Raw genomic sequence first — 15,513 nt, forward strand, 5'->3', positions numbered from 1 at the left:
TTGCTCTGAATGCCTTTGAAACCACAATAGTCTCATTCCATTTTACAGAGCGTGGATGCGCTGGTGGATATGCTGGGTGGTTTATTCCTCCCATGTTTCCTGTCTCTGAAACAGTTCTCCATGGGAATACATCTTTTCTTATCGTACTTACCCCACCCAGACACTCAGTTTCTTTAAGAGCCTTGAGTGAGAGGCCTTTTGAAAATCCAGACTGACCAGATCTCCCCTGGTCCACACACTTGTTGAGACCTTCCAGGAGTTACAACAGGATGATGATGTGACTTACCTCTATAAAAGCTGCATGGACCCTTCCCAGCGCATCATAGGAGAGTTTTTAACAACCTGTATGTGTATCTGTGTACGGGATGTCCTACAGCATTAAAATTTGTCTATGCTCCTTTCAAGCACTGATACCAGGAAGCTCTATAGATGACACAGAGGAAATCATATTATTATGCAAAGCAACCCATGTGTGTAAACCAAATCATGCTTTCTCATTTTTTATTCTCGATTCACCATAGATACTAGATAAGGTATGAGAGGGCAATAATTTTGCAAACAATGTTAGAAAAAAAATTGCAAAAACACGGTTGGCGTTAAAAACCTAAACACTGAAGACTAGAATCTGGTGTAACTTGTGAATACATCTCATTCAGCTTTCCTTCCCTTCCCTTCCCTTCCCTTCCCTTCCCTTCCCTTCCCTTCCCTTCCCTTCCCTTCCCTTCCCTTCCCTTCCCTTCCCTTCCCTTCCCTTCCCTTCCCTTCCCTTCCCTTCCCTTCCCTTCCCTTCCCTTCCCTTCCCTTCCCTTCCCTTCCCTTCCCTTCCCTTCCCTTCCCTTCCCTTCCCTTCCCTTCCCTTCCCTTCCCTTCCCCTCCCTTCCCCTCCCTTCCCCTCCCTTCCCCTCCCTTCCCCTCCCTTCCCCTCCCTTCCCCTTCCCCTTCCCCTTCCCCTTCCCCTTCCCCTTCCCCTTCCCCTTCCCCTTCCCCTTCCCCTTCCCCTTCCCCTTCCCCTTCCCCTTTCCCCTTCCCCTTCCCCTTCCCCTTCCCCTTCCCCTTCCCCTTCCCCTTCCCCTTCCCCTCCCTTCCCCTCCCTTCCCCTTCCCCTTCCCCTTCCCCTTCCCCTTCCCCTTCCCCTTCCCCTTCCCCTTCCCCTTCCCCTTCCCCTTCCCCTTCCCCTTCCCCTTCCCCTTCCCCTTCCCCTTCCCCTCTCCCCTTCCCCTCTCCCCTTCCCCTCTCCTCTTCCCCTCTCCTCTTCCTTTCCTTTTTAGTGAAACTTGTAAGTAATCTTTAAGCTTTAATGGAAGTAAAGAATGGTAATGGGGCCACCATTGAAATATTAGCTGAGAAATGCAAGACTTGAGGGGAGATTTAACTCTTACAGAACAAACATGCAATTTTTATGTTTGCTCAGTTCTTTCCTGCAGAGACTTCCTGAAGCAACTGAAAAAAAATTCTTACAAATTAAAAACTGTTATTCTTTCTTGTTTCAGTATTTCCATACTCTGTTATTATTAAAAAGTAGCATCCTGCCTTGATTTGTCATCTTTTTGGAAAAAAAAAAAAGAAGAAAAAAAAAAGTATAACCAAAGCAAATAATACTTCCCTGGATTTACAGACTCCCTTAAAACCTAATCTTTATTTGCCTTTGCTTTTTCTGTGGACCTGGGTAAAATATAGACTACACTAAGAAGAGTCTGTTTATGTGATACCTCAGAGACTTCCTTGATGTGTGTGAAAATGATCTCTGTGCCAAGGATACACAAACCTATGCGGAGATGAAATAAGCAGGAAAAAAAAAAAGTTGAGTGATTTAAACTCAGCGAGGAAGAGTGATGTGCATAGGAACATTAGCTTGTGCCTTGAATGCTACAGAGAGATGCAATGCAATTTAACCTCTTGCCATTGATCCTTCACTGCTTGGTGAATCTGTCAGCTGGGAAAGATGGAATAAATCTGATACGAAATTCACAATGCACTCAAATGTGCACGGAAAACACACTTTATGGAAATACATGTATCTAGCCTTATTTATATATATATTTTTATTCCTGCATACAACTCATCCTGCTGAATTCAAAATACCTCCTGTGAGTAAAGCTATATATACGTGTGTGCACATCTGCAGAATCCAGACTTACGTGCTGACTTTGTTCTACAGAACCTAGCTAGTATTTCTAAACGTGTCCTGTTTGTGTTGTTTCTTCTTTTTTTTTTTTTTTTTTAAACAGAAAATCATAATCTATTATTTATATTCTGTGAGGTATTATATTTGCATTCCCCCACCACACATTTTATTGACTGCAGTGATTGCTTCAAGGAGAGTGTATGCTCCCTTATTTTTCAGCAGAGCTTGGCTTGGATGGAGCATCTGGTTTTCAGTGCAGCCGTGCTTCTTACCCAGTTTTCCAGCTGAGCCGAGTGAGGTGTAAGAAAGTTAAAAGTTAGGCCCAATATCATGGAACAGGTTGAAGGTTCAAAGAGGATTAAAGCCATGGGCATTTAGATCCTGGAATTGTTTGACTAAGCCTCATTTAACAAAATGAATCTGAGATCCTTCAAACTGAGGGCAATCTGAAATACAGATTTGAGCACAGGTCTGAGTGGCTTTGATTAGATTTCTGTAAGAGCATCTAAGCCAGAAGACTCCTCTCCCTGCTCTGAATGGGGATGACTTCTCAGTATCCAGTTCAAACATGCCACTTCTGCGGGCGCTAGGTTTTACTTTACACCCAAAATACCCATGGGAATAAAGTAAATGTAAACTTTAGCTTGCCTTTTCTTGGGGCTTCTTGGCAGAGAGTTCAGAAGGGAATTCTTTCTGGAGGATTGTTCTCACCGGCCTCTCTAATTTACAGGGTTAACAGGTTGCATTAACCCTTTGTGGAGTGTACAGTGTCTTCACATTTGCTGGTGGGGTGTTTCACTAGGATAATGTTGGTGTCCTTTTACATGGCAAAACCAGAACTCTGCTCAATAAGAAAGACCGACAGAATTAAATAGCAGTTAAACCAGCAGGATTCTGCTGACATACTTTTTCCAATTAAATTTAGTAAAATGTAAGAAAAAAATCTCTACCTTTAAAAAGCATATAAAGATCAAAGCCGCCTTACAGTAAGATTCACTTTATGGATTAATCCTCTTAAGATTTTAGAGTCATTAAACATCCTTTCCATCCTTTGTAGTAAAAATACAATTTTCTGATATAATCCATGGAAGCGTTTGCAACATCTTAGTTTTGAAACCAGAATGTTTTATTTGCTTCCTCTCTAGTCTCACCTGAAATTTGCAGAGGTGTCTATGGTCTTTGCCTCTGTGGTAGTAGCTGTTCTCCCAGCTGCAGACTTCGCTGTCACAAATGCTATACAAGCAATGAGGTATGCTGCCATATGCTCCATAAACACTACAAAAAAAGTAAGGTACGGTGCCCTCCAGTAGTTGTCATCTCTTGCTGGATGCCTGCATGTGCACATAACACGACAGCATGCTCTTCAGTTCTCGAATGAACCCTCGTTCATGGGTTCGTTTTCGTCGCATGTGTTTATTTGTAGGAGTGAGGCCTCCTAAGGAGCTTGCTAGCAATTCCTTTTGGCTTTTGTTGAATAGCGAAACATTTGCAACAAATGAACTTTTATTCTTGGAAAACATATACTTTGCCATCTTCAGTCTGTCCTATTCTTGCATTGTACGCTCCTGTGACTCTATAGGGAAGATGTCTTTGGGGTTGGTCGAAAAGAATATTAATAAATGAATGAGCTATAAATAAACAAAGGGAGACCGCTGAAAGAGGAGTGAAGCTGTTTAAATGAGTAGGACACCAAAGTAGCATAATTGTTTCCGGGAATAAGCCCTTATTACAAAATACTTAACTTTTTCCACATTTCAACTTCTGGATATAATTGTCCTTTAACACAAATTTTAGTTCAGAATACAGCATGAACTCATGTGGTTTCATCTAAAGTGCTGTGGATTTCGTTTGCTTCATGATTTTTCTTTTTGCAAATTGTTATTTATTACCATGTGGACACTATAGAAATACATTTTAAATGTATTTATTCAAACTATTCAAACTTAAATTAAAAAATGGAAAATTCATCCTAGCACAGCCTATCACTGTAGCTTCACAGAGTCTTGATCATGTTGAATCAATGTATGGTGGATTTTTTTTTTTTAAATGAATTTAGGTGGCTGTCTTAAAGCAATTCTGAATGAAGTTAGTCAATCTGAAATATTAATGATTATATAATTGAACCTGCATGTCCTAACTTCAGAAAAATTTTTGGCATGAAATGCAGAAAACTAACTTTATGTATTACATCTTTCACTTATATATACTGTACCACATAAGAAAAATCAATTCTGTCCATATTAATTTGGCCTGCGGAAGGCCTCAGTTTGGCAGCATACTTAATCTAATTTGCCAGCTTTATAACATACTGAGTTCAGTTATATTTTTTTTCTTAGTACATATTAGGCTAGGATGCCAATTTATTAGGAAGAACACAAAAGTATTGGACTACAATGGACTTTCTGAGTCACTAAGAAGTGCATATTGTAATTAGTTATTACGGATTTGGGGTCAGAGTCAGGATATAGCTTCTCTATTCTTTGGAAAAAAATATTTTAGTTCCCCTATAAAATAGTTTAGTTTATTTTTAGCTTAATATATGATTATTTTACAGCTTTTGCTGATCTTATACTGATCTTGTCTTGCAGTTTAATTAATTTCTATCATTATTGGCATTGAAGTTCCCTGTTAGTTTTTACTGATAACATTTACATCTGCTTTCAACCTCCTTTCTGTAGGGTATACAAATCAAATTGTCTTAGCCTCATCCATCCTAGCAATTCACACCTGTTTCAATATGTGTTTTCATGCATGACTAGGACTATATGGTATTACAGAGGTGGTTTCATAAAAAGTGTTGTATAATGAAGTCTGTGTTTCTGCTGGATAGGGAAATAATTTTGCCTCCATATACATTTAGGGCCACATTTTTCTTTCGCAGTGACATCATAGGTGTGGTTTTTGGTCCTCCTGTTAATGATTGACTCGTTCTTTCTTCTGCTCCTCATCAAACTAAGGAAACCCCAGCCTATGGCAAAAAATCTTATGCTTGGCACTGCTGAATGCTAATGTCATCTGGTTCATCTCAATGTCCAGTCAGAAAAACAGGGAATTGCCTCCAGTCTCCTGCCACTAAAACCTGCCAGCAGTCTCAATAGTACTGGTGAGTATCCACCAGTACTGAAGAGGATCCACCATTACAATCACTGGCAACTTCTAGCTTCATATCAAGCCACACATTATTTATGACATACACATATTGCAGACAGTGCACATAACACACTGTTTAGGTACACCACTCCTTGACACTCCAGCTGTCCTCTTGATTAATGGGTCATTCTGACATTGCTTTTTACACCAAAGGCATAAAGGAAAATTTATAGTTTCTTGAAGGACTCTGAGACAACCTCCCCTCTCAACCAATTGTTTTGTTGTCAGCACATCCCTCCCTGTAGATAGTTTCTTACCATCTTACAATTGTTGAATTCAATTCCCATTTTGTACAGCATAGTCTTTTCCCATATGACACTGTATAAAGAACTTTAATGAAGTCCAGATATATTAAAAGTGGTTCATTTCTCTTGTTTGAAAATCTATTATTCTCAAACATTCAATCTTTGGTAAACCCATCTTACTTTATACCTCCAAATTTCCACTTTCTTCCATGTCTTCAATTTCTTTCTTACCTTCTAAGTGTGTGCTAAAACCTTGGATGAGGTTTTGTAGTTCAAAAGTCTTTAATTATCTAGATCATTTTCTCTTTTGACAAGGTATTCTGTCTGGTATTTGCCAACCATATAGACCCAGTGTGTCTTATTTTGAATTATATGGCAAATAGGATCAAAAACCAAAGTACTCACCGAATCCCAAAGTAAAATAATACACCCGACCTGGAACCATGAAAAGACAAGCTGGACTTAGGAGGGGACTTAGAGAGGCTCACATTATCAGATATTTCTGTAATAACCAATATGAAGACATACATACTTTAACTATCTAAACCTAATAACTATCTAAACCCGGGCAAACCTCATATGATAAAGAAAACAAAGACAGAAGAAAGACACTGATTGCAGAACCTGAGAGATGACATTCTTTAGCAAGCTTCTTGCTGATATAAATGCAATTGTGTTCGCTGAAATTCAGAAAGTGCTCATCTAACCTGAGTAATTGTTAGCTGTGCAGCCCCAAGATCTGTATGTCCTCTTCTACGTTCTCGTAATATTCCCACCCTATTTTTAACTCATTGGCCGGTTTCAACCAAACTGGAAAAGTCAGTAGTAATCAGAAAGCTTTTACCTCCCTGGAAGTTTGAAGAGATGGAGGAGAGAGAGACGTCAGCATTGTTGCTTAGGTGTTGTGGTTTAACCCGGCTGGCAGCTAAACACCACACAGCCGTTTGCTCACCCTCCCCCCTCCCTCTCTGGGATGGGGTAGAGAAACGGGAAAGTGAAGCCGGTGAGTTGAGATAAAGACAGTTTATTAAGACAGGAATATAATAATAACAATAATAATAATAATAGTGATAATGATAATAGTATTAACAATAATAATGTGTAAGAAAACAAGTGATGCACAATGCAATTGCTCACCACCCGCTGACCGATGCCCAGCCTATCCCCGAGCAGCCGGCCCCCCCACCCCGGCCAGCCACCCCTATATATTGTTTAGCATGACGTCAGATGGTATGGAATACCCCTTTGGCCAGTTTGGGTCAGCTGTCCTGGGTCTGTCCCCTCCCAGCTCCTGCTGCACCCCTAGCCTGCTCGCTGGCAGGACAGAGCGAGAAGCCGAAAAGTCCTTGGCCTGGTGTAAACACTGCTCTGCAACAATTAAAACATCAGCATGTTATCAGCGCTCTTCTCATCCTAATCCAGAACATAGCACCCTACCAGCTACTATGAGGAAAATTAACTCTGTCCTAACTGGAACCAGGACATTAGGGAAAAGTCAGAATACTTACATCGGTACCACAGATAAAGATATCTTGAAAATCCAGTGATGAGCAGAGTTTAAAGTGAACCTTGCATTGGACAATGTGGGTCTTGTATTGTACAAGGAGGAATCCAAATATCGGATTATGTATTACTACTCTTTCTGTCCATGAAACAACTAGTTTAAAACTGGTAATTGAGCCTGACTTTTGCATTTACCTTCGGGCACTCTCTACATTGTACAGATACCTCCTGTCAAGTGACCATCCTTGAGAAAGGCTCTATTCAGGGTCATGGGATTGCAGACTTCAGCCCAGTAAGTGTCCCAAGGTTTTCTTGATAGTAAGACAAGGTTTTCCAGATGGTAGCTGAGCTAAGATTAAAAAATAAAATAAAAAAAATCTTCTAATGGCCTTCAGCTCTCAGGTTCTTTCTGCCTTTGTTTGATGTTGTCTGGAACATTCATCTGGATAATGTAATTCTGCTGTTCTTCCATGCACAGCTATGCAGTAGAACAATTGTCTCAGGAATAAACAAAATCATGTATGTCTTTGTTTTTAACAGCTGTCAGGTTATACCTCCATGCTTCAGTGGTCATATTAACAACAGGTTATGTGGTTAAATTGTCTCATTTCTATTGCTTCATGGTTATAATATGCCAAACACTTAGGGGAAAAAAAGCCAACACTTTTTTTTTTCTTTGTTGCAATTGTGAGACAGGATTTTTCTTTTCCTATTCATCCTGGAAAAGAATATTTTTTCCACTCCTGTTGGCTATGCCTATGGCATTTACTCTTAAGCATTTAATATCTTCTTTTCTTATGTAGCATGCCACGTCTCAAGTTATCAGACATTTGGCAGAAGTGTGAGTCTGTAAAATCTTCCCATAAGCTTCTTATCTTCTCATTCCTGTTTTTTTTTTTTTTCATTTGTTCTTGGCTTAAATTTTTCCTTATTGTAGACAAATACTCCATAATAACTGTGATTTGTGGCTAGGAGGTCTCTGCCATTAATTTTGAATGAAAAAGGCTGTACAACTGTTTTTCTGATTGGAGGTAGGAACTTAACGGAATGATCGAGTTAGCCAAGAGGATGCTTGGAGAATGGGTTTAGATAAATGGCCTGAGGGAATGGGATTGAATTCATTAGCTTCAAATTCAATAGTATAGTACTAGTTACAATTACAAATTTGGGGCAGTATATTTAAACAAGAACTACACAAACAGGGTAGGAAGAACTGGCTAGACAGCAGTTCTTGCAGAAGAAGTAACTAAGGATTGTTTTGTATCATGATTTGTATAGAGAGTCACAATTGCCACATTTTTTCAAAAAAGATTTCATACTTTTGTTTTTAAACTAGTTTTTGCCTGGAAGAAGTGTGAAGAAAATTCCTGCTCTGTTCCAAAAGAGTTAAGACTCAGCTAGAGTACTGTGTTTGCTTTTGGGCCTTTCACCTAAACAAAAAAGATAGAATTTCAGGAAAAAAAAAAAAGACCAAATTGAAAAACAAACCAAACAAAAAACCCAACACTGAAATATATGAGTTACAAAAAAAGTTGGAAAAACTGCGATTACTTAGCTTAAAGAAATGGAACCTGAGAAGAGATGTGACTACCATTTTCAGGTATTTAACGCTAGCTCTGAGAAGAAAGGAATACATTTTTCTACAAGTCTCTGTTGAATAGGGGCAAGCTATGAAGATTTTAAAACTGAAGCAACAAAGATAGAGGCTAGATAATAGAAAAAACTTTCTAACAGAAAGGCTAGTGAAGTGATGGAATTAATTGCCTTGGGAGCACTAGAATAAAGTCTGGATCAAGAATAGACAAATATCAGTCAGGAATGACATGGAGAGGGTCTCAGAGACAGAAGGTGAACCTGATTATCACCTGAGGTTCCTTTCAGGCCTGCCAGTCACTGTGGCTTAGCTGTCTTATAAAATACTGGTTTTAACATAACCCTCTATTACTGCACTGGAATATGTACTTCTAGAGTTAAATAGGTATTTTAAGATCACAGCTGGTTTAGTTAAATATGCACCATTTCTAGGTTAAATGTTGTTGAGTTCAGAGAAAAAATACTATCATGAAAAACATGAAATGAGCCAAATTAAGAATGCGTATCAATGTTGAAGCATGCGTAACAATTGTGTGGCATCTTCTGCCTGATTTCCAGATGACATATAGTGTTTGTAGCTTGGTTTACAGATCGAGGCATTGTTTTCAGATTTTTGAGCAGCTGAATGAAGTTCCATTGAAGAGTACTCTTGGTTTCCCCAAGACTGCAAGCAGGGCTCAGGACTAGCAATCCTTTTATTGCTGATAGACATATTAAACAAAAGAGTTGATAGAAAAATCTTCTAATATTTACTATATTTACATTTTATTCAAGGACTTCTATCTAGCTCAAAAATTAATAATAACCTTCAGGAAAGTATTTTATCCCTACGTCAGACAGGGTGATATTGCAAAAGAAAAGAAAGTAGAGTCTAGCTTTGACCTTGAGATCCAGATGAAATTTCTCTCTCTGATATATTTCTGTTCTGTCCCAGTTAGACCAATGTTTAGAGAAACACTGCTACATTGTATTCGCTTCCTTTATTTGATGACTCCTAAAAGTCATCAGGAATAATTGCTTACATTGCTTCTGTCTGATGAGGATGTGGCTCAAAATTTATATTTATTAACAGAAATGAAAATGAAATGAAAATAAAACAGGAATACTGTAGAACAGCTACACAAATGCACTATTATTCCTACACACTATTAACAGCTGAAAAAGCACTGCTCTCACTGTGTTAGGTTTTCAGTGGCTGTAGATATTTTTTCACTCTTACGAGATTTGCCATTCACTGTCCTGCACTCAAACAAAAGTCTCTGGGTTTGAGTTGCCTCTGACTTTCCCTGCTGTCTGTTTGAAGTAACCTTGTTGGAAGCTGTGGAGTTCTGGCTAAAAAAAAACACACAATATTTGAACATAGCTATGGCAGAGCTGGATTCTGAAATTTCGTGTGTAAGTGAAACTGATTTCAGTTCATAAAACATCAAAGAAGTTGAAAAGAGATAGGCAGAGGAACACTGCTTGCTTCTGAATATGAGTAACTGCTTTTGGAGCTCATATGCCATTTGACAGTGTACAATTGTTGGAAAGGAGAGTGTGTTAGTGGATGATTTGTTTATATTGGTTTTAGTGGAAAAGCATTTGTTTATGTTCACTATAAACTCTGGAAGAACTTTGGCTGTAGTAATCAGCCAGACCAATAGTGGGTTGCCAGGTCATGGTAGAACAATTTTATAAAGCTGCCTAGTATGAGAATTGCCCTTTCCATCTTTCCGTTCTCCTCCCAGACCAGGATATATGGTATTTCTCTCACAGTCCCTTATAGATTTTTTCACTCTTTCTGGGTTATTTCTGTGCTGAGGAACATTGCAGGCCCTGCCAACACCTCTATAAGTTATTTCATCCTGTTGTGCTGTCTTCTTGACATCTCATGACACGTTCATTCAGTAAATCCTTTGATCCTCTTTCACCCTCTCTTTATAGTGATGTATCTATTAAGACTTCCTAAGGCACTTTTTTTTTCCCTAGTAAAAAAGACTGTAACCCCTTTTCTACTGGATTCAGCAGTTTTGTTTCTGCAGGGCTGAAACTGTCAGCACATAGTGCAGGCACAACCAGAAGGACATGCCACGAACTGCCCAAATCCACCAGCTGGGATTCCAGAGGAACAGTGGTGATTTGGGCTTGTGGGATGCACTGCAGGAGAAAGTCCGACACACATTTAGCATAACGCACGACCTGCTGGTATGTTTGGCAAGGACTTCCCAGGCTTGGGTGGGAAGGCTCTCTGTTCAGAGGTGTTGGACCCACTGCCAATAGGTTGCTCTATGTACAGGCTGGACATCGTTGTGGGGAGGATTATCTTTCTCCAGAGGTCCTAAAAAGTACTGTTATGAAAGGATTGGTGATGATCTGAGCTGGGGTTTAGGGAAGCAGGTAGAAGCAGAGTGGAGATTCAGGGCTGGGGGAGGGCAGAGACTGTAGTTTCTAGAAGAAAGTCTATAAAACAGACAGCAAAGTTATGAGCAAAAGCAAAGCTTTGAGTGAATGCCTTTAAGAGAAATGCATGCAAGCTGGTATGGGTGTTTTTTAACAGTACTTATGGGTTTACCATACCTGTTAACTTTAGTACAAAGTAGCAGCTGAAATGATTTATATCCAGATGTTTGTGATTAGAGAGGGAACCCTTGGGCTGAAGGGTGGGGTGAGTTTGTGCACACCACTGGATTGTAGTAAGATGGAAAGTAGTTTTGGAGTCTTAGGAGAATCAGGATTGGTCACAGGGTGGGTGACTTCCCATTGTGGGGATTATTAATTTTTCAGAGAAGGCATATCTCAGTTTTGAGATGTGATGTGAATAGAGGCCTACAGCTGACTTAGGCTTTAGACACGTAAGGGACTGGGAGACACAGGGAAGACAGAGTATCATGAGTCTGAGTGAAGGGTGCTCGTCTGCCTATAAAATTAATTGTTTGCTTGTTACTGAAGCACCATTTCTACGGAAAAATATGATGTTTTCACCTCATTCTTTTGAAATCTGCTACTACATCCTTGACTCATGCCCGGACCTTCTTGCCTGTGAGAATCACTGAATGATGTAAAACATGCAAACATGTGCTCCTGGCCATTAGGTCAAGGCTCCTCGTGACATACCAGTGCTCTGCCTGTTGCTGTCATGTGCTTAGCTCTCCCACAGCCTGTGGTGGTTTCATGCTGATAGGCAGCTCATCTCCACCACATTGTTCTCTGTATTGGGTGCACATGGCAAGGTTTCGGTAGTATGGGGCTGCAGGGGTGGCCTCTGTGAGCAGAGCCCAGCAGCTGCCCCATGTCAGATCAGAGCCAGCTCCAGGCGGCTCCAAAAGGGACCTGCTGCTGGCCAGAGCTGAGCCAGTGAGCGATGCTGGTTGGGCCTCTGGGAGAGCAGATTGAAGAAAGGGGGAAAAAAAAGCCTACTGCACAACAGCAGCTGGGAGAGAGGAGTGAGAAGCAGCCCTGCAGCCCCCAAGGTCAGTGCAGCAGGAGGGCAGGAGGTGCTCCAGGCACGCAGCAGCAGTTCCCCTGCGGCCTGTGGAGAGGCCCCTGGTGGAGCCACTGGATCTGGCCTGAAGGAGGCTGCCAAAGGGCCATCTTTTTTCTGCATTTCCTTACACTTCGGACATAGCTTAACCACCATGCCTTGCAAAAAAAGCAGATCTGTCAGTCTGCAGCTATTCTGGATATATAAACCTGAGCAAGGCTGCTCAGTGAGAGGCTGGATGCCACTGGAAGCAGACCTCTATCACAGATTCCTTGGCTTTAAGCATGTTTCAGCTTTGACTTTAATGACGTTGCTGTCCCCTGTGATCCTTGCTGTCCACTAGCAGCTGGTTGCAAGGAGGACACTATGGGATACTGTGAAGATACCACACTGATATTTTCTTGTAGTCTTCCTTGATATAACACATCAGGCAGCAGGGCTGAGGGAGCACACCTGCCCTGCCTGTCAAGCCTAGCTGTTTCGTTCTAAGTGGCATCATCTAGAAAGGTCTGGATAATTGGCAAGTGGAAATCCAACTGCCGCACTGTAATTTAAAAAAAAAAAAAAAAAAACACAACAAACTTTTGCCCTCCATTTATTCTGTGTTTTGTTTGTCTTGTTATAAACCTGGATGATGAGCTCTTCCTGAATGTCAAGGAAATACTTTCTTATCCTACGGTTGGAGGTTTTCCTGTTTTCCTGTTCATTTTGTTCTTCACTGGGGTGCCTGGTTTTCATTTTATACAAATTGGCACTGGTTAAAAAGAGAGGAAACTTCAGTATCAGTCAAGTAGGTGGACCAGGATTGTTAATTTAAACTTTGCTATTGTGATACTTGACAGTCCACCTCTTCTTATTTCCTGTCACCAATGTGAAGGTTTTTGAAATTCCCCTCTCCCTGACAGGAACTATACTATCAATATGTAAGGAACCAGGGTTTTTATGTATTTTCAAGCGTTGCAGTTGGAACAGCTGAGTCATAAATATTCTTGAAAATCTCACCCTGTTTGGAGACAGCATTGCAAAACATGGCTGAAAAGTGAAATGGTATTTCCAAAATGATTGACCTTTTGCAGACAAAGATTCGTTTAAGCAGTGTTATACTTGTATCAACAAGCAAAACCACCTTTTGTTGTGCAACAGCACAAACACTTCTTTTCGTGGTCCTAATTATGTAGATGGCATTTCCTTTGAAATGGTCTCATGCAAGCACTTAGGAAGAAAAAGAAGAGCTTGCCTCTGTGACTGAACTTGTTCTCCTTGACAAATGTGCACCTGATTCTTACTCTCAAGTTCTGATGAAGCCTTTTGTTGTCATCAAACCCTTGACCTTCTGCCCCAGCAAGGGAGGCAAAGTGTGCATTCAGTGATCATGGTGAAGATGAATGTGTTGGAAAGTTTTGATTACTGATTTCCTATTTTAAGTCCAGATTGTGCTTTGTTGGCTCTTCTGGGTTATTTCTCTCACAGTAAGGGACAAAGATTTAAGGGGTGCCTGTTTAGTTTTCCTTTTCCTTTAACAATATAGAATGTCAGCTTGGCCTAAGTAGGTGCACATGTCACCAGCCCCATGGCACTGTACTGAATAAAAAACCCAACCATCATCCTTCCTACAAATACTTGAATATTTAAGTGGACTTAAGGGAAGGGAAACAATAAATGAAATACTTCTAGAATATGAAACTGGTCTGCTATTGGCTCATGTAAAGTTTAGAAATAAAAACATCTTTAAAAGTCTACTCTTCAATTTTTAATGTTTAATTTTAACCTTAGCACTGTTAGGGGATTCCCATTTCTAGGTATTTTCCTTGTGTACATGACAGCTTTGTAGCAAAAGGCCAATTATATGTCATCTTAAATCCCATTATTATTCCCACTAATCCAATTAGCTTTTCATTAGATGTCTTAATCTAAATATATCACATTCTGAATTCAATTACCTTAAGTCTTTTCCCCTCCCACTGTAAGGTATTCTTGTATTTTAAATGCCTCTGCTCTTGTCTACACGATAAGCTTGCAGAGGCAAGTACTATTCATTGTTCTGTATTTAAGGTATTACCATGCTATTATACCCAATACCTTTTAACTTGTTGTTTATTAAAATGATCTGTATTAAAATAATGATTTAGAATAATGCTGTGTACTTACATGGAAAACACTTTGAAGCTAGGACTTAGCGCTCAAAAGTTGGAAAGTACTTTACTCTGCATATAGTCTATATGCAGTACTTGTTCACCAAAAACCTCGTCCAGTGAAAAAAAAAATAAGTCTGTGGCTTGCTTTAATGGAATCAAGACTATTTGAAATCTTGAAGTTGTGCACGCACTTACATGCTTGCTGAGTTAAGTGCCAAGGATTTACCCTGCATCTTAGTTGTAAGAGTGTCAATATCCAGTCCTAACCTATGGTCTGATGATGTTGTGGCCTTGTGCCTGAGGTCTGTCTCACAACGCTGAGTAGTCTAGCTGAAACTAGCACATTACTTAGGTTGTCAGTACTTAGGGGATGAGTCGCTGATGGTCCCAATCCTGTCAACACTTCTGTATGTGTTTAATTTGGGATTACTGGTGAATTTACAATGAAGTGCATATGCAGGAGCTGGAAGGATTTGATGTCTTCATTTGTAGCTACTAAGAGAGATTTTTTAATATACCTATTGTACTTTAAGATTATTGTTATCATTTTCAGTAATCAAGATGTTTACTACAATCAGCAAACATTTGCTGAAACTAGGACACTACTTTTGAGCAGTAACCAAAATTCTTGCAAGTGCTGGTACTATTTATTTTTTCTACAACCAACATATTTCAAGAACCCCTGTCATACCAAATGTTTCACCTCGAGCTAGTGCACCAGGCTGAACCTCAGATGCATACTTTTAGAGACAGTGGACGTGTACTTCCCATGAGCTATTATTTTCCCACTTAAACATGAAACATTCTTGGTAACAGGAATTTCTGGAAGAAATTCTTTACTATGAGGGTGGTGAAGCCCTGGCACAGGCTGCGCAGAGAAGCTGTGGATGCCCCATCCCTGGAAGTGCTCAAGGCCAGGCTGGATGGGGCTTTGGGCAGCCTGGTCTGGTGGGAGGTGTCCCTGCCCATGGCAGGGGGTTGGGACTGGGTGGTCTTTAAGGTCCCCTCCAACCAAAATCATTCTGTGATGCTGTGATTCTGTGAACAGCCCTTAGACAATCCTGATGCAGTTTGATTAGCTTGGTAAGTGCCCTTATTTACCTAATACTTTCTGATTGCTGACCTTCTTTGTAGATAAACAATGGAGATTAAATTTAGAGGTGTTAATGCTTTGAACTTGTTAGGTTGAATGCGGGATTTTGTGCTATTGTTTTTGCATGTTTATTATTATTTTGACAGATGTCGCCACATACTCTTTCACCTACTTTCTGTCTTGTAAAGCCACCTTTATCAGATGAA

The 15,513-nt window shown here is 40.2% G+C and overlaps 1 long non-coding RNA gene across 1 annotated transcript; it reads right to left on the reverse strand.

Moving 5' to 3' along the window:
• Nucleotides 1–1,247: 1,247 nt before the first annotated feature.
• On the reverse strand, nucleotides 1,248–6,669 carry LOC310893363. The gene is made up of 4 exons (XR_014578935.1): nucleotides 6,365–6,669; nucleotides 5,926–5,955; nucleotides 3,277–3,400; nucleotides 1,248–2,966 (listed from the first exon to the last, which is right to left on the reverse strand). It is a non-coding gene; the product is annotated as an uncharacterized lncRNA (long non-coding RNA).
• Nucleotides 6,670–15,513: the final 8,844 nt, after the last annotated feature.

The sequence above is a fragment of the Anser anser genome (genome assembly GCF_964211835.1).
Source record: "Anser anser genome assembly, chromosome: 2".
NCBI classification, from domain to species: Eukaryota; Metazoa; Chordata; class Aves; order Anseriformes; family Anatidae; genus Anser; species Anser anser.